Source organism: Mustela lutreola, chromosome 5 (assembly GCF_030435805.1).
Source record: "Mustela lutreola isolate mMusLut2 chromosome 5, mMusLut2.pri, whole genome shotgun sequence".
NCBI classification, from domain to species: Eukaryota; Metazoa; Chordata; class Mammalia; order Carnivora; family Mustelidae; genus Mustela; species Mustela lutreola.
The window spans coordinates 92,484,681-92,512,105 of record NC_081294.1 but is presented as its reverse complement, the minus strand read 5'-3'; positions in this window follow the sequence as shown (position 1 = coordinate 92,512,105).

Here is a 27,425-nt window from a genome sequence, read left to right as displayed (position 1 = left end):
CATAATGTCAAACATCTTTTCATTTTTATGTCATCCCTTTGAATATTTTTAGTTAAATGCCTATTTAGATTCATTTTTTAAATTATTGAGTAATATGGTATCTCCATATATTCTAGGGTAAGTAGTTTACCAGATATGTAATTTGCAATTATTTTCTTTTTTGGAATAGTTTAAGAAAAGTAGGTGTTACTCTTTGAATATTTGAGTGAATTCTTCTTTGAAACTGGGAAGCCATCTGCTGCTGAACTTCTGCTTTTGGGGAGGTTTTTTTTTTTTATTATTGATTCAGTTTTGTTACTAATCATCAGTCTACTCATTTCTTCTATTTCTTCCTGATTCTGTTTTGGAAGATTACATATGAATTTATCCGTTTCTTTCAGTGTCTGATTCCCTGGCTTATTTTCCGTACTTCTCTCTTACAAGCCTTGTATTTTTGGTGGTGTGGGTTATTACTTCTTCTTTTTTTTTTTTTTTTCTGATTTGAGTCCTCTCTTCTTAAGGAGTCTAATGGTTTATCAATTACGTCTTTCCAAACAACCAGCTCCTGGTTCTATTATTTTTTCTATTTTTTTAAGTCCCTATTTCATTTATTTCCACTCTGATCTCTGCTATTTCCTTTTTTTTTTTTAATTTAATTTCTTTTCAGCGTAACAGTATTCATTGTTTTTGCACCACACCCAGTGCTCCATGCAATACGTGCCCTTTCTAATACCCACCACCTGGCTCCCCCAACCTCCCAATCCCTGCCCCTTCAAAACCGTCAAATTGTTTTTCAGAGTCCATAGTCTCTCATGGTTCATCTCCCCTTCCAATTTCCCTCAACTCCCTTCTCCTCTCCATCTCCCTATGTCCTCCATGTTATTTGTTATGCTCCACAAATAAGTGAAACCATATGATAATTGACTCTCTCTTCTTGACTTATTTCACTCAGCATAATCTCTTCAGACCCATCCATGTTGATATAAAAGTTGGGTATTCATCCTTTCTGATGGTGGCATAATACCTCATAGTGTATATGGACCACATCTTCCTTATCCATTGGTCCGTTGAAGGGCATCTTGGCTCTTTCCACAGTTTGGTGACCATGGCCATTGCTGCTATAGACACTGGGGTACAGATGGCCCTTTTTTTTTTCACTACATCTGCATCTTTGGGGTAAATACCCAGTAGTGCAATTGCAGGGTCATAGGGAAGCTCTATTTTTAATTTCTTAAGGAATCTCCACACTGTTCTCCGAAGTGGCTGCACCACATTGAAATACCACCTTACACCAGTTAGAATGGCCAAAATTAGCAAGACAGGAAACAACGTGTGTTGGAGAGGATGTGGAGAAAGGGGAACCCTCTTACACTGTTGGTGGGAATACTATTTCCTTTTCTGTACTAACTTTGGGCTTTTCTCTTTAATAGTTCTTTTAGGTCCAAGGTTAGATTGAGGTTTTTCTCTTTTCTTGAGGTAAACCTGTATTGCTATAAACTTCCCTCTTAGAAACTGCTTTTGTTGCACCTCAATGATTTTGAACTACTGTGTTTCTATTCTCATTTTTCTCAAGGTTTTTTATTTCCTCTTTGATTTCTTCATTGCCCCACCAGTTATTTAGTATGTTGTCTAGCCTGTACATGTTCATTTTCTTTTCCATTTCTTTCCTTGTAATTCATGTCCATTTTCACACCACTGTGGTCAGAAAAGATTCTTCTTTTGATTCCAATCTTCTTCAATTTATTGACACTTGTTACTGGGGTCCAACATTGACCTATTCTGAAGAATGTTCTATGTGCACTTGAAAAGAATGTGTACCCTGCTGTTTTGGATGAAAAGTTCTGGATCTATCTATTAAGTCCATCTGTCCTATTGTGTCATGCAAAGCCCCTGATTCCTTATCGATTTTCTGTCTAAATAATTTATCAATTTATCTGTTAATATTCTTTACTATTATTGTATTACTCTCAATTTCCCCCTTTCTGTTTTAATATTTGTCATGTATTCAGGGACTCCTATTTTGGATCCATAGATATTCACAGTTATATTCTGTTTCATCTCTTTATTACTATGTAACACCTTTGTCTCACTGTAGTCTTTATAAGTCCATTTTGTTTAATACAATTTATTGCTACCATGGTTTTGTGCATTTGCTTCTATTTACATGGAATGTATTTTTCCTTCTCTTTACTTTCAGTCTGCACATGACTTTGGGTCTGAATCAAGTCTCTTGTAGGTAGCATCAAGATGAGTCTCATTGGTTGCCTTTTTTTTTTTTAAGATTTATTTATATGAGAGAGAGACTTATTTATATGAGATTTATTTATATGAGAGAGAGAAAGAGAGAGACTGTGTGTGACTGGGGGGAAGGGCAAAGGGAGTGGGAGGGAGAGAATCTTAAGTATACTTCTTGCTCAGAGGGGAGACGATGGGAGGTTCTATCTCAGGACCCCAAGATCATGACCTGAGCCAAAATCAAGATGCTCAACTGACTGAGCCACCAAGGTGCCCCAGATCTCGTTGGTTTTTTATCCATTCAGCCATCCTATGTCTTTTGATTGAAGCATGTAGATCATTTACATTTAAAGGAATCTTTGATAGGACGTACCCATTGCCATTTCATTGTTTTCTGATTGTTTTCATTCTTCTTTGTTACTTTCATTTCTTTTTTCATTCTTCTTTGTTACTTTCTTCTTCTCTTATTCTGGTCCATGTAATTGATGACTTTCTTTAATGTCATTCTCAGATTGCTTTTATTTTTTGTGTATCTATTATAGGTGTTTAGTTTGTGGTTATCATGACGGTCATACTTAACATCCTAAGCATATAGTAGCCTATAATAAGTTGATGGTTACTTTTAGTCACACACATTGTAAAAGAAATACATTTTTACTTCTTTCCTTGTAAAATATGACATCATATACATAAAACATCTTTTGTAAATCCCTTTATTATTAGATGTAATAGGTCACTACTTTTGTCTTTTAAACTTTGTAAGTGTCTTTGGTTTTATAAATGATTGATCTACCTTTACTGTATGTTTGCTTTTATTAGTGAAATTTTTTCCTTTCATAATTTTCTACTTCTAATAATGGCTTTTCTTTCCCACGTAAAAAAGTCTGTTTCAAATTTCTTTTAAAGACAAGTATGGGGATGAACTCCTTGAACTTTTGTTTGTTTGGCAACGCTTTACCTCCCCTTCAATTCTGAATGATAAGCTTGCTGGTAGAGTACTCTTTGTTGTGGGGTTTTCTTCCTTTTAGCACTTGAAATATATCATGCTCCTCTCTTCTGGCCTGCAAAGTTCCTGCTGAAAAATTAGCTAATAGCCTTATGGGGTTTCACTTGTACATAAGCAAAATGAGCCCTGCATAGACCACCCCCTCCCCAAATCAGCAATTTTTCTCTTGTTGCTTTTAATATTCTCTATTCATCTTTAACTTTGGCATTTTAATTATGTGTCTTGCCATGGGCCTTCTTGATTTCATCTTGTTCTTCTTGAGTTCTTCTTGCACCTGAGGTCTGTTTTCCTGTTCAGGTCAGAGACGTTTTCAGCTATTAGTTCTCTGCTCTTTTCTCTTCCTCTTCCCTTTTGAGACTCCTATAATGGAAATTTTAATATGCTTGATATTGTCCCACAATTCATTAACATATCCTCATCATTTTAATCTTTTTTTTTTTTCCTTTTTGCTGTTCAGCTTGGGTGCTTTCCATTGTCCTGTCTTCCAGATCACTGATCTGTTCTGCATTCACTTAAGCTATTGATTCCTTTTAGCCTTTTTTCATTTCAGTTATTGTATTCAACTCTGATTGGTTCTTTTATTATTTTCTCTTAATTGAAGTTCTCCCTGAGTTCATCCACCTGTCTCTTCAGTCCACTGAGTATCTTTATGACCATTACTTTCCATACTTTATCAGGCATATTGCTCATGTGTTTCATTTGGTTCCTTTTTTGAGTTTTCTCCTATTTTGTTTCAGATGTGTTTTTCAGTCTCATTTGACTTTCTATTAGATGGAATAGCTACTTTGAGACCTGAAGGAATGGCCGACCCTGTGAAGGAAGATCTTCTGTGCAGACTGTGTGCCTGTCAGCTTTGGGTATCTGGCAAGATCTGCAGCAGGCACAGAGTGCATGTCCAGGGGCAATCTGCACCAGGGGCCCCTAATGGGATGGCTAGAGCCACACTGGGTATGGGCTAGGGAGTCTTGGGGCATTCCAGGTTGTGGGGGGAGTGTCCTGGTAGGAAAGCTGGAGTCAAAGCAGGTGCAACCCAGAGGGTGCCAGGGTGCTCTATGCAGGGGCTGGCCTATCATGATGGCAGGACCCAAGGCAGACATAGACAAGGAGGTAACCTGGCAGGATGGCTAGAGCTGAAGTGTACATAAGCTGGAGGACATGGGGGGACTCCATGCATGAGAACTCCAGCAGGACAACTGGAGCTGAAGATGGTGAAGGCCTGGTATGGTCTGGGACATTCTGTACCTGAGTCACCTTGGTAGGACAGATAGAGCTACAGTGGGCACTGTTTGGGGATGCCACACTATGTGCCATGATGGGGTCACTTTATGAATCCTCCTTAGAGGGACAGTTGTGGCTGATGTAGGCTCAGAGTCTGGGACTCACTGATATAACAGCTTGATACCATTTATGCCATCAACCTAGAAAGGGAATATAAACAATGGCACTCACCTGCCCACCTCTCTGATCTTGGAGAGTGCTGTGAAGCTTTTACCATCTGGCAGAACCCTAGGTATAGTTCCTTTATACTCTAGTTACTGTTTTAAACCATAGCTTTCTTTCTGTGGCCCAAGGAATGCAAATCAGCTTCGCAGCTATCAGTCCTCCTTCCCCACCCAAATATGGCTCACAACATAGGGGTGTGAGGTTTCCATCTTTATTACTTCCCTATCTCTCTTGCCTTTGTTTATGTGTTCCCTCTATCTTTTGTTGTGCAGAAGATGCTGAAGGAAACCTCAGGGTTTTATTTCAGGAGGAATTGCTGCGTATAAAGTTGTAGATTTAGTGTGTCCATAGAGGAGGTGAGTTCAGGGTCTTCCTATGTCACCATCTTGGACCCCTACTGATACCTTTTTAAGCAGGTAAGTTTTTAATTTTGATGATGCCCAATATACCTATTTTTTTCTTTTATTTATATTTCTTGGGGTCATATCTAAGAATCTATTGCCAAACCCCCAAATCATGAAAACTAGCCCTAAGTTTTCTTCCAAGTGTTGTATAGTTTTAACTATTATATTTAGGTCTTTGATTCATTTTGGGTTATTCTGAATACTGTAAGGCAAGGAATTTTTTTTTCATGTGTATATGGATTTGTTTCAGCACTTTCTTTTTTCCCCCAGGGGAAAAAAGACAGTGTCTACTAGTTTTAGAGATATACAATGTCTTTTGGCTTCAGATGTACATCACAGTGATATGACATTTTTAAATAGTAGGTATTGATCCCCATGATGCTACTGGGTACCATATGTCATCATACAAAGTTGAAAATACTTTTTTTTAATTGACTAAATGGTTCAGCACACTTGTCCAACAATAGTTGACATATATATATGTTGATTTCTAGATTCTCAATTCTAATCCATTGTTGTTTATCCTTTGTCAATACTACAATGTTTTCATTGCTGTTACCTTACAGTCAGCTTTGAAATCTGGAATGTGAACAGTCTGACTTTGTTCTGCTTTGTCAAGATTGTTTTGGCAATTTTGGGTCCCTGGTAATTCACATGAATTTTTTTTTAAAGATTTATTTATTTGGGCGCCTGGGTGGCTCAGTGGTTAAGCCGCTGCCTTCGGCTCGGGTCGTGATCTCAGGGTCCTGGGATCGAGTCCCGCATCGGGCTCTCTGCTCAGCAGGGAGCCTGCTTCCTCCTCTCTCTCTCTCTGCCTGCCTCTCTGCCTACTTGTGATTTCTCTCTGTCAAATAAATAAATAAATAAATCTTAAAAAAAAATGCTTAAAGATTTATTTATTTATTTGACTGAGATCACAAGTAGGCAGAAAGGCAGGCAGAGAGAGAGGAGGAAGCAGGCTCCCTGCTGAGCAGAGAACCTGATGTGGGATCAACTGGTTAATACCACAAAGAAGTGAGATGGGATTCTGATAGGCATTACATTAAATCTGTAGTTCAGTTTGGGGACTATTTCCATTCTACTAGTATTGTTTCTCATCCATCATTATGTTTCCCCAGTTATTTTGATCTTCTTATATTTCTTCCAATAGTGCTTTATAGTTTTTAAGAGTATAGTTTTGTACTTCCTTGATTAAATGCATTCCTATTTCATTTTTTAAAAAATATTTATTTATTTGAGAGAGAGATAAAGAGTGCACAAGCTGGAGGGGCAGAGGGAAAGGGGCATAGAATCTTAAGAGGACCCTGAGCATGGATCTGATGCCAAGCTCAATCATATCCCCCTGAATCATTATCTGAGCCAAAACCAGGATTCAGACACTTGACCAACTATGTCACCTAGGAACCCCATTCCTATTTTATTTTTTGATGTTATTGTACATGGAATTGTTTTTCTTAATTTCATTTTTGGAATTTTATTTTTGTAATGTTCTTATCACTGTATAGAAATACTGTAGACTATGCATATTGATATATCCTGTAAACTTGTTGAACTTCTTAGTTCTAACATTTTTTTAGTGTATTCTTTAGGGTTTTCTATATACAAGACCGTATTTTCAGGAAATAGCAAAAGTTTGCTTCTCTCATCAGCATGCCTTTAATCTTTTCCCTCCTTTACGTAATGCCCTAGGGATAATCTCTCTAGTATAATACTGAATATAAGTGATTAATGCAGGCATCTTTGTCTTATTCCCAATCTTAAAGGAAAGCATTTTGTATTTTATTTTTAGGAATAGTATCAGCTGTGTGTTTTTGTTTTTGTAGATGTCCTTTCTCAGGTTGAGCAATTTACCTTCTATTCCTAATTTCAGTATTTTTATCATGAAAGCATTTTGGATTTTATTGAAGATGTTGAAAGTCAAAGGACAGAAAGATATATACCACATGAATTGTAACCATAACAAAGTTTGATAGTTTTACCAGTATAATACAAAATAACCTTTAAAACAAAAACTGTTACTGAAGACAAAAATGGTCATAGTGATAAAACATTATTTCATTAGTGAAATATAATAATATCAATACTTATGTGGCTCATAAAAGATTCCCAAAATACATGACATTAAAATTCACATTAATTGAAAGGAAAAATAGGCAATCCAAAAGTAAGAGTTGTAAACTTGAATACCTGAATTCAATAGTTGGTAGAATGAGAGAGAAAACTGACAATGACAAAGACAATTTGTTAAAACAATGGCAGCCAAGTTGACCTAACTGAAGTCTATAGGACATCCCACACAACAAAATCGTAACACATTCTTTTCAAGTAAGCACGATACTTCCTCTGAAATGGACCATATGCTAGTCCTAAGTCTCAATAAATTTAAGATGCTTGAAATAGTATGAAGTACATTCTCCAACCACAAAAGAATTAAATTAGAAATAAGCAAGAAAAAGAAATTCAGGGCAATATGTAAGTCTTTGGAAATCACACAATGTAATTCTAAGTAAAATGAGCCAAATAAGAAATTGCAACAAGAATTATAAAATATATGTTTTATTAAAATGGAATCATAACTGATAAAATCACCAGACACAAGCCAAGTAGTGCTCAGACATCTATAGCTTAAAACCCCCACAGCAGGAAAATACAGTGAGCACAAATCAGTAACTTAAGGTTCTACTTTAAGCAACTACAAAAAGAACAAACTCAACCCAAACAGGAAAAAAGGACCAATAGAGATCAGAGAACAAATAGAAAACAAAACAAAACAAAACAAAAAAAACAGAAAAAAAAATCAATGAAACCACTTTTCTTTGAAAAGATGAACAAAATTAACACATTTTTAGATAGACAAAGTTTAAAAATTAAAAAGGACACAATTTGGCAATTACAGGAATGAAATTAGTCCCTTCCATTGTCTTATACAAAAATGCTAATCTGGGGCACCTGGCTGGCCCAGTCTATAGAACATGGAACTTAGGGTTGTAGATTCAAGCACCATGCTCAATATAGACATTACTTACAAAATAAAATCTTTACCAAAAAAAAAAAAAAATTTGCTAACCCCAAATGGTTTGGACAACTAAATATGAGAGCTAAAATTATGAAACAATTAGAAGAAAACATCCTGCAAAAATCCTAAGCACTTGTGTAAGGTAAAGAGCTCTTATATCATACATCAAAACAGGACTACCAATAAAGGAATTTCATCAAAACTGAACATTTTTGCTGTCAAAATAAGTTAAGAGAATCAAAAAAATAACCCAAGGATTGGGAGAGAATATGTGCTGTCATCAGAAAGACAGAATATAACTCATGCCAGTGAGGATGAGGAGAAACTAGGACCTTCGTGCTTGCTTGGTGGCAGTTATCAAACATGATAAGATTTTAGAAAAATAGTTTTATAGGATGTCACACAGATGCTTAAATCATGTGCAATAATTCCTATCTCCTGGTAGTCACTCCTTTTATCATCACTCACCCTTGAGTCTAGATATAATAACACTTGCTTCTAACTACTAAAAATGGCAAAGAAATATCACTTCCTTGATTACATTTTCTAAGATTTTAACTACTATCTTGTTAGTAGATCCCTTTGATAACTTTGATGAAGTAAGCTATTTTTGAGCTCGTGACCTTTCTACAGAGAGGCCCACATTGCAAAAAGGAAAGGTAGCTTCAGGCAGAGATTCAAGAAACAGAGGTCATCAGTCTAACAACCCCTAAGGAAAAAAAAAAAATCAGCCCAACAACCACATGAGCCACATGGATACACTCTCTGCCCCAGCTGAGACTTGAGGTAAGACCCAGCCAGCACCTTGACTACAATTTTATGAGAGACCCTGAACCAGGGGACCCAGCTAAACCAAGCCAAACTCCTGATCCACAAAAATGAGATAATTCATGTTTTTTTTAAGCCACCAAGTTTGCAGTTTATTTTTCTCTTATAAAAGATAATATAAGCAATTTCTTAAAGTTAAACATGAATTTACCATAAAAACTAGTAATTCCAATCCTAGGTATATATGTAGGAGAAATGAAAACCTATGTCCAAATATTTATACACATATGTTTACAGCAGCATTATTTGCAATAGTCCCAAACGGAAATAATAACAAGTATACATATCAGCTGGTGAGTGGATAAACAAAATGAAGTGTTTCTATTCTACAGAATACCATTCAGCAATTAAAATGAACTGTACTGAAATATGAAAAAAACTCAAAAATATAATGCTAAGAGAAATAAGATATATGCAAAGACTACCTAATATACGATTCCTTTTCTATAAAATACTCACAGAAGGCACATATTTAACAGAAAACTCAGTGGTTGACTGGGGCTGTGGTTAGGAGTGGACATGTGGGAACTATAATGAGAAACTATAAACAGACATGTGGGAACTCTGGGGTGATGGAAATGTTTTAAAACGGGTTCATACTAAATCTACATGCTACAAAAATTCACCGAGTTGTACACTTAATGTAGGTGAAACTGATGGTATGGAAATTACATTTCCATACAGATTTTAATCCTGGTGGAGATCCTACCTCAGGAAAAAAATTGTTTTCACTTTCTGGTCATTTGTCCCTGCAATGCAGCTCCAAATAGAACCCAAGGAGTACCCTCATCAAACCATTATAACTTCCTCAACCACAATGGACTCCTTTTAGACTGGCTTCATTGAGTAGCTAAATGGAAGATCAAGGTGATCTGATGGTGGACCATAATGGAAAGCAAATTCTGAACTGAGTCTTGAAGGAAAAGTAGCACTTACAGAACTGAAAAGAAGAGAAGTGTAGGGGCGCCTGGGTGGCTCAGTGGGTTAAAGCCTTTGTCTTCGGCTCAGGTCATGATCCCAGGGTCCTGGGATCGAGCCCTGCATCAGGCTCTCTGCTCAGCGGGGAGCCTGCTTCCACCTCTCTCTCTCTGCCTGCCTCTCAGCCTACTTGTGATCTCTGTGTGTCAAATAAATAAATAAAATCTTGAAAAAAAAAAAAAAGAAGGGAAGTGTATGTAAAATGAGAAAAAACACAGAAGCAGGAAAAAGAATAAAATGGATTTGAGGAAGACCAAGTAGTTCGTTTTCTCTAAAATGTTTCAGTCTTTACAAGGTAGGACATATGATCATCGTTATTATTTTCTTCATCCTTCCGCAAATATTAACTGAAAATGTGCTGCACATCATGTTATATTGCAGGGATAACTTGGGCAACATGTTTATTCTCCAGATGAGGCATAAACATTAGCAAGTGGTCACATCCTAAGAGGAAAATCCCTGACAATACTTGTACTGTTACAGCTTCCCCTCATTCTCCTTACATAAACAGAGAAGAAAATGGTCAGAGAAATCTAGGCTATTTTTCCCTCCCTTCTAAAAACACTCTTGATCCCAGAAACCATGGGAGCAAACAAAGAGGTGCACAGTGACCTGACAACTTCCTTTTTCTTAAGCCTAAATTCAAACAGATGTATGCTATAAGGCCAGAGATTCCAGATCTAATTCAAAACTTTTCCTACCTGTACTTCCCCATCTGAAGCACCACTTGCTAATGGCTGCTGAAATCTCCACTCCAAGTAACTAGACAAGGGAAACACAGTAACAAAGCAACATAGAAGGCACTCCAGGACTATGAAGAAACAAAACCTATGTTTTGAAAAGTCAGAGAAAAAAAAAAAAGATAGCTTTTATTCAACATTTAAAAGGAGACTCTTACAGTACTCCTGTCTTTTTATACTTTGCAGAAGACACAATGATACTGAGAACATTTTTTGGTGCTACAATCAACTTGCTGAACTAGAGACCATGCTACCATATCCTTTGCCGTCTATCCTGACATCAGTGAAGTCAGGGCAAGTCCTCTGCTCTTGTCAGTGTTTCAGTACCTTTCATTACAGTCTACATACAAAGTACATGCTTTTAGAAGTCTGCACGTTATTTCAGGAATTCATCTGTGTTTGCGGCGTTGAGCCATTTCAAGGAGATGGCTGCCACCCATCTATAACGAAACCTACCTTCTGACTATTAAATAGAACTATGAGAACGCACAGAAGACGGAGACCCTGCCTGAAAAGTATAATTCAAAATGAGGAAGCCATGCAAGAGTCACAATTCAAGTAATTACGGCTCTAAGGAAAGCTTTCAAGAATTTGAAACAGGTGCCAAACTTCTCACTTAACTTAATTGGCTTCTACACAAATGTACATATAGTCCATCTGCCTGTATGAAGACATTTTTCGCTGTTTGGGTTAAACCCTCATTTCATTCCTTGGTTAACTACTCTTAAAGACATTAGAAAGTTCTGTTCTGCAGTGTTAGAATGTCACAGAGTGGCTAAGTGAAACCTAAAATAGAGAACAATGTGAAAGGCTGTGAATGTGACATTCAGTTTGAAGGCCACATGGGGAGCGATAATAAGGAATGAGTAGACGGTGGTGCCAGATAGGCTGCCTTGAGATTCCTTCTCGAGTTTTGGTTCCTGAAGGAATTTGCCTACGTCGTCCTTCTCTGGAGTTCTTCCTCAATCATCATCTGATTCAGCTCTGCCAATTAAAATTTGTGCAAGTATTTGTCAAGAGACGTCCTCTGTCTTAATTCTTCTAGACAGAAAAGTGGTAGGAGATGAGTAACTTCCAGATCTTTTGTATTCCTTCTGGACCCTGAATGGATCATGTTACTACCTTTTTTTTTTTTTTTTTTTTTTTTTTTTTTTTTTTTTTTTTTTTAAGAACGAAGGGAAAAAATATGATGAACAGATTCTGGATAATGTAACCTCTATAATTATAATTATCTTAGCATAAAAATAAATCATGAATATTTATCTCCAAATAGCAAAATAATCAAAACAATAATAGTATTTAAAGAGTTAGTAGAAGATTTGGGCTGAAAGCAAAATGTCCTAACTTCCTGTTCCAAGGACAGGCCTCTGCTCAGAGCAAATATGGACTAGACTGTGTCTTCTACAAATGGCGAGTAAACTCTGAATAGCCAACAGCTGACTGTGGGTGGGAAAGAGAATCAGGGTGTTCCCAGTGAAAGCTGTGGTTGCCTCCTACACACTTGCCTCCCCAAGAGCCACAGGACATTCAGTGAAGAGACAATCTTCACCCTGAATTTTTATCATCAGAGATCAGAAAATTTCATTTACTTCCTACAAGAACTGAACTTCCAGTGACAAACATTTAATCTGATACAGAGCTATGGAAAGACAAATTGTTTATTTTCTTGAGTTTCTAAAATTGTCCCTAATTAAAACAGCCTTGGGGTATAAGAACTATCAAAGCACATTAGTAAAATACAAGGAAAACAACAAGCTGCAATGATTAATATATGAACTTACTAAAGCATGTTTTCATTTTATCTTATTTCATCTATCATTCTGGGAGGCCTAGCAGTTTTAAAGTATACACAGATGTTGACTAAACGGAACACTTAATATAGACTATGAGAAAGTGTCTCATATGAGGAAATTATAGAAGCATAGCAAGACATAAAAGGGAAAAATGATTGAGGGCAAAAATGCCCTATGGATCACTACTCAGGATCTAGGATGTATTGACAGAAAGCCCTGAGTTAAAATCTTGTCCCTAATGCCAGGAGAGAACCCCAAACTGTCATCCTTGTCTGAGTTCCCATAGGCTGAGTCAGGAAGGGGCTCTGACAGAAAATATCTACACCTCACTAACAGTTCTCATCTTTAACTTACTTAATAACAATTTGCTGAATATCTATCATGTTCTAGGTTTTAAGAAATACAGGATAAATTAAACACAGCTCTTGAACTCAAGGAGTAGCCAAACTATGCTTCCCTGCGGTAAAAACGCCCTTACTGACCCCTGACATACTCCTTTCCCTAACAACCTTCTAGAATATTTTTCACTTTGAGTTTGTTCACATCACTAACCTTAAAAACATTGTTCCCTCCATGAATGCCCCAATAGTATCTTGAATTTTGAACCTCTGTGACTGTTCACTATACATGTATTGCATATAGATTAATGCCTATTAATCCTGTAGACAAGATCTCCTTTTCCCTAAGAAGCCTAGCAATGTCAACAAGGAAGGAGGAAGGGGTAGGAAAAAAAAACAAAACAAAACTTTAATAATGCACTTTGGGCTAGTTCACTTGCCAATGTAGCTTTATTCAATTGCTAAAAAACATGAGCAAAATTTTATTTTTAGTAATAAACAAAACATTAAAACAGACCTTAAATGATTTCACAGAATGATTGTTCAGAAATAGAGAAAAGAATGTATTACTGTATAACAAAGTAAAAAAAAACTTAGGAAAGTTGATTGATTCCAGAAACTGAGGGAACCTAACTTTGTTTTTATTATTTTCTCTGCATTTCCTACATCTTCACCAAGACAGTTGCTATTGAAGGAACTAGCTTCCCCTTCCCAATTCTACTGACACATTACAACACGAGGGCAACTGGCCAGAGAGTAAATTTCTATGCCATTTTGTGACTTAGCTGAACTGAGTGGATAACACCAAAAGGCTCCTTTTCTGCCATTTGCCATCAAGGAACTGGCCTATTTGGACACAAGGATGACATTCAACACAGCAAAGGATGGCAACCTAAGTCTCATCAACAGCCAACTGGGAGGACCCCACTTGGGAGTCCCTTGAGGACATTGAGGAAGCCACCCTTTGAAAATTTAATTTTTAAGAAGACAATGGAAATATGTAGCACAAGACAGGAAGCACAGCTACAAAATTTTAATGTTATAATCCAGACCTAATTCCTTGGAAGTCATGTATACACTTGCATCAGGTCCCGTGAAAACCATGAGAGATACTCTGTTAAACACCGTAAATTGTACACATTACCTCTGCTTAATTCAGAAACTTCACTAAAATTAGAGCAAAGGAACCAAAAGTATAAATCCGAGAGGAAAAAAGAAGTAGAGAGTAGGTGACAGCACATAAGAAGTCCCCAAAATTTTGCAAGATGGAAAATGAACAGAAGAATAATTGATTTAGGTGAAATTGTACTGTTCATGAAGGCACATAAGGAGAAGCAAGTAGATAATCATCCTATAGAATCCCAGAGAAGTGTGGTATTTGCCAATCAATAGGTATACAGCAGCCAAGATGACGGGCTGATATTAATTGAAAGCCTTCGGAGATTCAAGATCCCCTCATTCACTACAAAATAAGAAATTCTATCTCCTCAACTCCTCAAGGAAATGACAAAATATGGATCTGGAAAGATGGGGAGGCTCCAGATTCAAGGACAACAGACGTAGATGAGCATGGGTCTGGTCCACAAATGACAAGAAGGGGAATGTGTGAAAATCTGCACAATGAGGACTCCCCTGGTTCCTCATCCCCCATTCACCTCTACCTACTTCCCTTCAACCACTTTTAGGGATAGTGGTGGCCAGACAGCAGACTAGAAAGTTCTTTAGAGAAAACTCAAGTCCCCATAGAGAAAAAAGGGCGGTAAAAAGGGAATAAGGGAGGAGAAACAACCTTCCTGATGTCGCTGATGATATTTAACACTCAAATGTCAGACCTACCCATTCAGTCATTAGTAGGTACTATTTCTAGTTAATGTCAATGCCACCTATTTTCTCTTTTCAGCTAAATTTTAAGTTGTAGGAGTTCAGAGCCCATTTCTCAATATCATATCTTCTGTATAATAGTTGTTCTATTAACGTATCAATTCAGTGGTGATGGCTTTGATAAAAAAGAAAATGTTTTCAATGATGAACACAATTGTTGGACATAAAAAGAAAAAGCATTTCCAAATGATATGAAGGGATAAGTAGCCTCCATTATTTAGAGAATTCTTCCAGCCTTTTTAACTGTCATCTAGAAGAGCCAGGGAACAGTCTTGTGTCTGGTTGCCAACAGTGACACTATTTCTCCATCTGGTGCATTTATCTTGTCCAGAGCTCCAAAAGTGAAATGATTGCCTCAACTTTTTATGTTGCTCTATCAGTACTACTGGTTTCTAATTCCTATATACAAAGAAAGTTCCTGTGATTATGGAATCACTTGTACTTTAAGAAACAAGGACATTGGAGCCTATAAATTTTAATATAAATACAAATGCAAATCTAAGTGTAAATAACACACACACACACACACACACACACACACACACACACACGTTCTGAAGTGCTTTTCCTCTTGGGGCCTAATCAAAATCACTCCTTTCAAATATCTTCTCGCTGATGTAAATCTCAGTCCTAGTTAAATGAAACATATTGGATTATTTGATGCAAACCAAGATTTGAATCCATTTTCCATTTTAATAAGTAAAAACAACTCAAACTTTGATATCAAATCCAAAATGCACTTTTCCCAGATAAGCAGTAGAATTGCTTTCAAAAAAGCTTCCTTGGGCATATTTCAAAAAAAAGGTTATTTTTAAAGTACTAAGGCCTTAATATCTCAAAGGTGAATTGTGTTGATTCTTAATATAGTCTAAACCCCTGTAATGATTGGATAAATATGCTGACTAATCACTCAGGCTTTAATCCTGTCCTTTTTTAAAAAGACTAAACCCCTGAAAGTGGAATCATCCATTATTAGAATAAAAACATGTCCATTTATATGAATTATCAGTAGTCCTCAAAATGCAAAAACATCCATGTTAGCACTTGCTATACATGGTTCTTTATTTTTAAATTAGGTATTTTCTTGTTTGTCATATGAGCACATTTAATGTTCAGATTTTTCCTTTTGGCTGATGAGAAGAGATAGCCTACATCTCATATAACACTCCATGTTGTAGAAATCTCAATTTGTGAATTACTAGTGATGAGTCATTTGGGGACCATGTATAAAAATGATGAGCCAGAAATAATGATTAACCAATAAGCCAGTTCTTTTTCAGGCTGGGCTGAGGATTCTTTTTATCACAATCCAGTAAGATCTCACATTTAAACAACAGATTGCACATTAGTGTATTACTCTGCCCCCAGTATCTTGCATTTGGCAAGTATTAATCAGTATTAGTTGGATAAACAGAGTACATGATCTATTCCTCCATTCCACACTAGCTTGTTCTACCGCTCCTGTTGAAGGACATCCTTAAAAGTCCTTTTGTGCCCTCAAGCACTGCACAGACCCCTTCTTCTTTACCCCAGTGATGTGTCATGTATAGGGAGAGGTACATAACTTAGCTATAGGTCTAAAGACCTGGCCTAGGAAATAGAGAAGAAAGAGAAATGATTAATGATAAAGCATTAATAATAAGCCAGTAAAAACACAAGAATGTCAAAGGGCATGGTTGCGTCTGTGTTTTGTTTTGGGGAAAGTCATTAATCCATGCATCCTGCCTGGAGGTAATAGATGAATTTTGCCTGGAGGTAATAGATGAACCACCCCAACAATACCAATATACTGAGGGCTTCATTTGTGCCAAGAACTGTATTAGAAGCTTTACATCAATCTCTAATACTATCCTCACATGGATTCTGTCGAAAACAAACAAACAAACAAACAAACAAAAAAGTACCATTGTGTGACCAAAACACTTCCAGATGAGAAAACTTACATATTAAAAGACTTTGAATGATACCAAACCAACCAGTAACAGAAGAAAAAGAAAACCCAAGCTGGTGGCATCGTAATTCCAAATGTCAAGTTATATCACAAAGCTATAGGTAATCAAAACATATGGAGATGGCACAAAAATATACATACAAATCAATAGAGCAGGAGAGAAAATCCAGAAATAAACCCATGATTATATGGGCCATTAATCTTTGACAAAGGAGGAAAGAATATACAACTGGTAAAGACAGTCTCTTCAACAAATGATGTTAGGAAAAAGGGACAGCTATATGCATAAGAATGAAACTGGACGACTCTTCTACACCATACACAAAAATAAACTCAAAACAGACCTAAATGTGGGACCTGAAACCACAAAACTCTTAGAAAAGAGCACAAACAGCAACTTCTCTCACATCAGCAGTCGCAACATCTTTCTAGATATGGCTCCTGTGGCAAGGAAAACAAAAGCAAAAATAAAATCTTAGGACTACATCAAAATAAAAAGTATCCTCACAGCAAAGGAAATAATTAACAACACTAAAAGACAACCAACTGCATGGAGAAAATATTTGCACGTGACATATCCAGTTAAGAGCTAGTATCTAAAACATATAAAGAACTGGTACAGCTCAACACCCAAAGTACAAATAATCCAGTTAAAAAATGGGCAGGAGATATGGACAGACCTATCTCCAAAGAATACATACAGATGGCCAAGAGACACATGAAAAGATGCTCAACATAACTCATGATCGGGAAAAGACAAGTCAAATCCACAGTGAGATACCACCCCACACCTCTCAGAATGTGTAAAGTCAAAAACAGGAGAAACACCAAGTGTTGGTGAGGATGCAGAGAGCAAGGAGCCCTCGTGCACTGTTGGTGGGCATACAAACATGAAAACTGATCCAGCCACTGAGGAAACTAGTATGGAGGTTTCTCAAAAAATTAAAAATAGGTGCACCTGGGTGACTCAGTCAGTTAGGAGTCTGCCTTCAGCTCAGTTCATGATCCCAGAGTGCTGGGATTGTGCCCTATGTCGAGTTCTATTCAAAGGGGAGTGTGCTTCTCCCTCTGCTCCTGCCTCCACTCATTCTTTCCCCCTCTCTCTCTCTTTCTAGATCAGAGAATGATCGCTCTCTCAAATAAATTAATAAAATGTTAAAAAAAATGTTTTTAAAAAAGACTTGAGTGTTTTCAAACCAATCAGTGACAAAGGCAGAGCCGACTCCTCTTAGCTCTGTTTTTTTTTTTTTCCCATAACCTCATATATAGCATAACCTCTCATACAGTATAGTGAAGTAGTTTTATATTTCAAGACATAGGACATATTCAGTTCAGCATCTCAAACATGGCAAACACTGGTAGCAGCTGTTATTTAGGGCACAAGATTTTACACTTCCATGCATATGGAGTAGTCTTTTTATGCCATATATGCTTTTTTTCTTTACATCTTAGCTGCTACTTTACAGACCATGAGACCCAGCCAACCTAGCCACAGAGAGTAGAACAGGATAGAGCATGGGCTTCTCCCCCATGCAGCCAATCTCTTTAAGGCCAATGGCACCTAAAACGGTTACACATGGCAAATCTGCCCAACAATGTCACAAGTATCTAACCCAGGAACATCCCTTATGTTGGGTATTTTAAACATACAACCTTTAGAGATAATCAGAAGTTGGCGGCAACTAAGGAAACCAGAAGCACAAAAGAGGGTGTTTCACTGGTTAATACAACTACAAGTGCCTCTGATTACAAGAATCCAAAGCAGTTTAACTGAGACTCTATTTGGTGTTAGAATGAGGAGCAAGGGCTCCAGGTAAATTGCTGATAAACAACCTAGCTATGTCGATGCACATTCCCCAACCAGACAACACAAGGAGGAACATGATGTCCATATGATTTAGGAATAAAGGGGAGGGGAGTTACTAATGAAGAAAATACACGATCTTCTCCCTCAGAACAAAGCAAGACTTTGTCTAGGATTATGTGTTATCATAACAACATTATGTGTTATCATAACAATGAACATGTCACTGCCTAAGCACAGTGTCAAGTGACAAATAATTTGCAAAATGTCACAAGAAAAGAAAAAACATTTAATTACATTGATAATAGCTGTCTGTTAACTTTGTCTATAATTATTATTTCCTTAACATAAACAAATTAGCCTTAATAGTAAGTCAGATGATGTTTTCAATCTCCACAGGACTGCTAAACTGCGGGCTTTTCAGATGCTGATTAATCAAAATTGTCCAGAAAACACTCCCTCAACCCCAGGCATCTGCTTCTCTGGTACTCTCCTGGCCCCTAAATGTCTGTTAATTGACTTTCTTCACACTAGGACAATTTTCTCCTTTGTCTTTTTTTCATTATTATGTTCAGTTAGCCACTCTATAGTATATCATTAGTTTTTGATGTAATGTTCAATGATTCATTAGTTACATGTAACACCCAGCGCTCATCACAGCATGTGCCCTCCTTACTACCCATCACCCTGTTACCCTCTCCCCTTCCTCCCTTCCCTTCTAAAACCCTCAGTATTTTTCCTGGGGTCCATAGTCTCTCACGGTTCATGATTCTCTGATTTTTCCCCCTTCGGATTTCCCTCCCTTCCCCTGTGGTCCTCTGAGCTACTGCTTATGTTCCACATATGAATGAAAGCACATGATAATTGTCTTTCTCTGTTCGACTTATTTCACTTGGCATAATTCCCTCTAGTTCCATCCATATCACTGCAAATGGTGGGTATTCAGTTTATTTTTTAATTTATTTTTTATTTTCAGCATAACAGTATTCATTATTTTTGCACCACACCCAGTGCTCCATGCAATCTGTGCCCTCTATAATACCCACCACCTGGTACCCCAACCTTCCACCCCCTGCCCCTTCAAAACCCTCAGATTGTTTTTCAGAGTCCATAGTCTCTCATGTTTCACCTCCCCTTCCAATTTCCCCCAACTCCCTTCTCCTCTCTAACTCCCCATATCCTCCATGCTATTTGTTATGCTCCACAAATAAGTGAAACCATATGATAATTGACTCTCTCTGCTTGACTTAGTTCACTCAGCATAATCTCTTCCAGTCCCGTCCATGTTGCTACAAAAATTCGGTATTCGTCCTTTCTGATGGAGGCATAATACTCCATAGTGTATATGGACCACATCTTTCTTACCCATTCGTCCGTTGAAGGGCATCTCGGTTCTTTCCACAGTTTGGTGACTGTGGCCATTGCTGCTATAAATATAGGGGTACATATGGCCCTTCTTCTCACTACATCTGTATCTTAGGGGTAAATACCCAGGAGTGCAATTGCAGAATAATAGGGAAGTTCTATTTTTAATTTCTTGAGGAATCTCCACACTGTTCTCCAAAGAGGCTGCAACAACTTGCATTCCCACCAACAGTGTAAGAGGGTTCCCCTTTCTCCACATCCCCTCCAACACATGTTGTTTCCTGTCTTGCTAATTTTGGCCATTCTAACTGGTGTAAGGTGATATCTCAGTGTATTTTTAATTTGAATCTCCCCGATGGCTAGTGATGATGAACATTTTTTCATGTGTCTGATTGCCATTTGTATGTCTTTATCGGAGAAGTGTCTGTTCATATCTTCTGCCCATTTTTTGAGATGATTGTCTGTTGTGGTGTGTTGAGTTTGAGGAGTTCATTATAGATCCTGGATATAAACCTTTTGTCTGTAATGTCATTTGCAAATATCTTCTCCCATTCCGTGGATTGCCTCTTTGTTTTCTTGACTGTTTCCTTGGCTGTGCAGAAGCTTTTGATTTTGATGAAGTCCCAAAAGTTCATCTTCGCTTTTCTTTCCTTTGCCTTTGGAGACATATCTTGAAAGAAGTTGCTGTGGCTGATATCGAAGAGATTACTGCCTATGTTCTCCTCTAGGATTCTGATGGATTCCTGTCTCATGTTGACGTCTTTTATCAATTTTGAGTTTATTTTGTGTATGGTGTAAGAGAATGGTCGAGTTTCATTCTTCTACATATAGGTGTCCAGTTTTCCCAGCACCATTTATTGAAGAGACTGTCTTTTTTCCACTGTATATTTTTTCCTGTTTTGTCGAAGATTATTTGATCATAGAGTTGAGGGTCCATGTCTGGGCTCTCTACTCTGTTCCGCTGGTCTAGGTGTCTGTTTTTATGCCAGTACCATGCTGTCTTGGTAATCACAGCTTTGTAATAAAGCTTGAAATCAGGTAACGTGATTCCCCCAGTCTTATTTTTGTTTTTCAACATTTCCTTAGTGATTCGGGGTCTCTTCTGATTCCATGCAAATTTTTGGATTATTTACTCCAGCTCTTTGAAGAATACTGGTGGAATTTTGATCAGAATAGCATTAAAAGTATAGATTGCTCTAGGCAGTATAGACATTTTAACAATGTTTATTCTTCTGATCCAAGAGCATGGAATGGTCTTCCATCTTTTTGTGTCTTCTTCAATTTCTTTCATGAGTGTTCTGAGTTCCTCGAGTACAGATCCTTTACCTCTTTGGTTAGGTTTATTCCCAGGTATCTTATGGTTCTTGGTGCTATAGTAAATGGAATCGATTCTCTAATTTCCCTTTCTGTATTTTCATTATTAGTGTATAAGAAAGCCACTGATTTCTGTACATTGACTTTGTATCCTGTCACATTGCTGAATTGTTGTATGAGTTCTAGTAGTTTGGGGGCAGAGTCTTTTGGGTTTTCCATATAAAGAATCATGTCATCTGCAAAGAGAGAGAGTTTGACTTCTTCATTACCAATTTGGATACCTTTTATTTCTCTTTGTTGTCTGATTGTTGTTGCTAGGACTTCTAATACTATGTTGAACAAGAGTGGTGAAAGTGGGCATCCTTGTCTTGTTCCTGATCTCAACGGGAAGGATGCAAGCTTTGTCCCATTGAGGATGATATTTGCTGTGGGTCTTTCGTAGACAGATTTTATGAAGTTCAGGAATGTTCCCTCTATCCCTATACTTTGAAGTGTTTTAATCAGGAACGGATGCTGGATTTTGTCAAACGCTTTTTCTGCATCAATTGAGAGGACCATGTGGTTCTTCTCTCTTCTCTCATTAATTTGTTCTATCACATTGATTGATTTGCGAATGTTGAACCATCCTTGTAGCCCATGGTTGAATCCCACCTGATCATAGTGGATAATCTTTTTAATGTGCTGTTGGATCCTGTTGGCTTGGATCTTGTTGAGAATCTTAGCATCCATATTCATCAGTGATATTGGTCTGAAATTCTCCTTTTTGGTAGGGTCTTTGCCTAGTTTGGGGATCAGGGTAATGCTGGCTTCACAGAAAGAGTCTGGAAGTTTTCCTTCTGCCTCAATTTTTTGAAACAGCTTCAGGAGAAAAGGTGTTATTTCTTCTTTGAAAGTTTGGTAGAATTCCCCAGGGAATCCAGGTCCTGGGCTCTTGTCTTTTGGGAGGTTTTTGATCACCGCTTCAATCTCATTACTAGAGTTATTCATAGTTTCTGATGGCTGAGAAATATTCCATTGTGTTTATGGACCACATCTTCTTTGCCCATTCATCTATTGAAGAGCAGCTCAGCTCCTTCCACAGTTTGACTATAGTGGACATTGCTGCTATGAATATTGGGGTGCATGTGCCCCTTCTTTTCACTACATCTGTCTCTTTGGAGTAAATACCTAGTAGGATATTTCCTGGGTCATAGGATAGCTCTATTCTTAACATCATGAGGAACCTCCATACGGTTTTCCAGAGTGACTGCACCAGCCTGCATTCCCATTAACAGTGTAAGAGGGTTCCCCTTTCTCCACACTCTCTCCAACATTTGCTGTTTCCTGCCTTGTTAATATTTGCCATTCTAACTGGTGTAAGGTGCCATCTCATTCTGGTTTTGATTTGTATTTCCCTGATAGCTAGTAATGTTGAGCATTTTTTCATGTGTCTGTTAGCCATTTGGAGGTCTTTTTTGAAGAAGTGTCTCCTCATGTCTTCTGCCTGTTTTTTGACTGGGTTATTTCTTTTTTTGAGTGTTGAGTAGGAGAAAATATTTGCAAATGACATTACAGATAAAGGACTGACCAAGGTTTCCTTTGTCTGTAAAGGAATAGATGCTACACCATATCAAGCATGTGGTAAACTCCAGGATACTAGTATCATTTTGAAAATTTCATGCATGTGTTAGAAAGCGTCCACGCTGAAGGCAAGAATGTTCCTTAACTGTCTCTTGCAATTGAAAGCAAAGTCACATTTTGGAATTTGAAAATAATTTCTCCCTGTCACATAGTTTAAAATGATGGGTTACTCCTGGAATCTCAACATAATTAACGGGGAAGCCATACCTGTCTACAAATACAAAAAAGCCATTCCAGGGACGGGAACAAATGAATGCATTGCTATTTGTGAAATTAGGTGAATTTAAAGCATTGCTTTCTTGCTGAATACCCTGGTGCTATTCTTTATGCAGGTTATTGGCACCCCTGCCTACTAAAGTAGGTCACCAAACATAGGTGCCAGGCTGATATATGGCGAAGGAAGGAAAAGGAGACATTCAACTCTCCCTCGAATCTCCTATTCTCACTATATCCAATGGAATGATATTTTGTGGGTGTTTTTGTTAAGCCACATGGATTTGGAAAAGGGATTACCCGGTTTAATAATTTTTTTTAAAGATTTTATTTATTTATTTGACAGAGAGAGATCACAAGTAGACAGAGAGGCAGGCAGAGAGAGAGAGAGAGGAGGAAGCAGGCTCCCTGCTGAGCAAAGAGCCCGATGTGGGGCTCGATCCCAGGACCCTGAGATCATGACCTGAGCCGAAGGCAGCGGCTTAACCCACTGAGCCACCCAGGCGCCCCACCCGGTTTAATAATTTTGACAGTGATTCCAACCAATTACTCCACCATTGGCATTAATCTATTATCTTAACACAGCACAATGGGCTGCCCTGTGTATTGAAAAATCTGTATGTTCTAACCTGAAGAAAAATGTTGTAAACACCAGGTAGTCTTAAAGTTATTTTAATAAGGTTTCAATTTATTTCTGTACCCAGTGGCTGGCTACAGCTACTTGTAAAAAACTTTTCTTAAATTTCTTTAAGCATTTTTTTAAAGATTTATTTATTTCATAGAGATCACAAGTAGGCAGAGAGGCAGGCAAAGGGTGGGGTGGAGGGGGAAGCAGGATCCTCACTGAGCAGAGAGCCCAACATGGGGCTCATTCCCAGGACCCCAAGACCATGATGGGTGATGAAGGTAGAGGCTTAACCCACTGAGCCACCCAGGGGCCCCTCTTTAAGCATTCTAATTGTCCTGTTCCCTTCCTATTAAATAGTGGCTTTAAGTTTTTTTGAGGTTTTCTAAATTTTGAAGATCTACATGTATTTTTATAAATAATTTGGGGACAAAACACTATAGAGATAAAAATAATGTCTTCGAGACAAGCCAGTGAAAGCTATAATAGTAGGCAATCTTTTCAGCCAAGAGGTCAGGAAGCAACATCTCTTATCAGAGCTGACCTGGCCCTTGGGTAGCACCACGCTCAGCAAATAACTCAAAGATACCAAGACCTTTGTTTTTTCCCTTCTTAGGTCCTTTCTGAGGCAGCCAAGGTCCCATTTTAAGTCACACAGAACTAGTGCTTTAGAGGAACTTCTATTTTTCAGTAATCCTTCAAAAATTGGAAATCCTTCCTAGGTGCTATCAGAAATATAAAGATTAAATCTTTATAGTCTTTATAGTAATTATTTTAATACTCCAGAGTACCTGATTTCTTCCCAAGTAAAGTGACCTTCCCCTACACTCCCTCCCCTTCCGCTCTCCCTTAGCTATATTCATTGACATGTGTTTCTGACAGGTTTAAATATTTTAACTCAACTGGACTGAATTCAGAAATGACAAGAAAAACCACTAAACCTCAAGAATCATGAAAGGTCACCAAGAAAATACTTCAGAGATGATGGGAAGAGGGAGAATATCTAAATGTCAAGGTTTTCAGCATCAGGCATTATTTTCAGTCTCTTCTATGGCAGATTGCTTAGTGTGCCATGTAAATGGCAACTGAAAATGGAGAAATGCATACTTCCTGCCTCAATATATCAGCCTTCATATCAAAGTTTTGGGAAAAAAATATTTTCCCCCCTAAATGTAGCAGTCTTTCCCTCAGTAAATGTTTTAATACATTGTCTTGGGAGATTTATTGCCTTTTCTTCTATAGCTTTGTTCTTTCTTAACTTCCTTCTAGTCTGGGGAAAGAGCTAAGTGTCAGGCAACATCAAAATAGAATATAAAAACTCCTCTGTTCCCATTTTATATGAAGTGCGGCTCAAGGCTAAAAGTGATCTATTTACTGGGATCCAACAAAGAAAGATGTTTAAATTTAAATAAGACATGTAATATTGGACATTATATCAAAATTATACAAGTGAGTCCCAAAATATCTATAGTAGAGGACCAAAGTTATCCATCATTTGAACTGTCTAATTCTCTATAGATTCTCACATGCTTTTGATTTGCAACGTTCTAAGACAGATCACATTCATCATCCTGAATGAGCAGCTGATGCTGTTCATTTTCTATACAAATTCACACATCATTCGATTCATTTTTATACATCAAATTCCCCTTGCCTTTCAGAAACCTTAGCTACTGACCTGAAGGCCCACCATGCTTTCAAAACTACAGCCTCAAACAAGAACAGGACTGCTGAGATTTGATTGCAAATTTAATTTCCCCAATGTAGGTCTCTAGTAGTCTTAACAACTAGGTCATGTAGAGGAAGAAAGACTTTCCTTTATCAGCTAACCTCAAAAATTACTTGGTTCATTGAGTCTTATAAATACACTAAAACCACTGCTCTTGAAATGATAGGTAATGTGGACAATATAATAAAATTTCCCATCTGACATAAAATAGTACAGAAATTGTGGGGTTTGGGTTGGAAAAAGATACAAGGGGCTAAGAAAGATATAAAGGAATGTTAACCCTTGTGACTTTGAAAAGAGACTTAGTATTGATAAAATAAACGTGGGGCACTGTCACATTTTCAAGCTGGGAGTACATGTCTTCACTGCTTCGAATATGACACAGGAGTGAGAACATCAAGGACACAAAGGGGTCTGAATAGATGGTCCAAGAATGAAACAAAGTCTCTCTGATCCTCCATTAATAGAACCCAGAATCTCTCAAATGTCCATGGGTGGCTACAGAAGACCTTTCATCATAACAAAGGTCAAAAGTGTCATTAGATGAGAGAAAGGAGAAAATACCCAAATACTTGATTAGAAGGTATTGCAGCCAGCATGTGAAGTTCAACAATGCTTTTAGGAGTACAGTCAGTGAGGAGAGCAATTGTGCCTTGCTTGTGCCAACAGGGTATCTTAGAAGTTTCACAAGGATGGGCCTTGCTGCAATGGCTGTAGTCAAGTTCAGTCAGGGCCTACAGTGGAAGTTAACATGTCCCCAGGTGCTCCCTCCCTTATGTTTTCCACAAGCTTTCTCCCCAAGTCAGTAGTCATGAAGAAGGAGACAGGAGGAAACCTAGAGGTGGACACTCTATCAAATATGTTAAGTTAAAGTGAAATAGAGTTCTTAAGGCCAGATGAAAGTTACCTTCAATGTAATCAGGTATCTCTTTCTCTTATACCAAGAGCAGAAGAATTGAATTTATGACAGCATCATTTTTCACATCAGCTCATATTTACTGTTGTTTCTATTTTCTGGGGCAACAACTAAATATCCCTTAGTGGTATGTAACACATCAGCTGCACGGAACCATCTCACCCTCTCTTCTTCCCTCTCCCACTCACCCAAATTCACTTATTCCACCTAACAGCAGTATCTTTTAATCTGTAAATTTTCCTCTATCACCACTGGATAATTTCAAGAAACTCCTAATGGTCTTGATATCCCTGCTTCTGAATTTTCCTTATTCTATTTATTGCCACAAACCCCAACTCTGTTTAATTCTTTATATGCTTTATATGCTTCATCTAAAATAACCTCTCAACATGAAAATCTGTCTCATTACTGTCATGCTTAAAACTCAGCTGTTTTCCATTTTCTTGAGATAAACCCAAGCCCAGTTAAACGGTGTACCATCAAGGGTCCTAACTGAAAGGATAAGGCACAGTGAAATTAATAGCATAAATGGATCATTTATCAGGTTGTGGGTGCAATATAGGGAAAGCATATAAAATACCATGGTGGGATTTCACTTGGTCAGTATGGCTCATCCAGAATCACATTTTCCAGAATCTCCTTCATTGTGTGGTTCTGGAATAGAGTTGGCCAGAAGGGTAATTCATTTTGACATGTGGAAGGCAGAAGTGAAGCACTGGCCATTACAATCCAATGACAGGTTTCAGAGTGGTCAAGGACAGGTATAGAGGTGTGGTTGGGTTCCAGTTTGTCTTTGCCCCCCATTCAGCTCTTCTTCACAACTGCTGACATATCTGACCAACAGCACACACAGGCTCACCATTAGATTCAGACTTCCCCAGATCTCCTCCATAACCCCATTCCAGCAGCTGAACACAACTTGCTTTCCTGATTGTATGATAAGCTCAGATTCATCCACTGGGGCATCAGATGGGCCAGTTTACAACTTATACCTGATCCTCAACTCTCCCTTCTGGGCCATTATTTCCCTAGATTCTCCAACAATTGTATGAGGCCTTAGTACTATAATAAACCCCTATTCCATAATATCCATAACAGTCCTGCTTGCTTGGCTTTGCATACAGTATAGAAGTCTGGGATGATTGTTAACCCCAAATGAAAGCAGAGAATTGGGTAGAGGAAGGTTCTTTGAGACTAGGAGGGATTATGAGCTATGGAACAAACTATGTTAAGGTGGTTTCATAGGA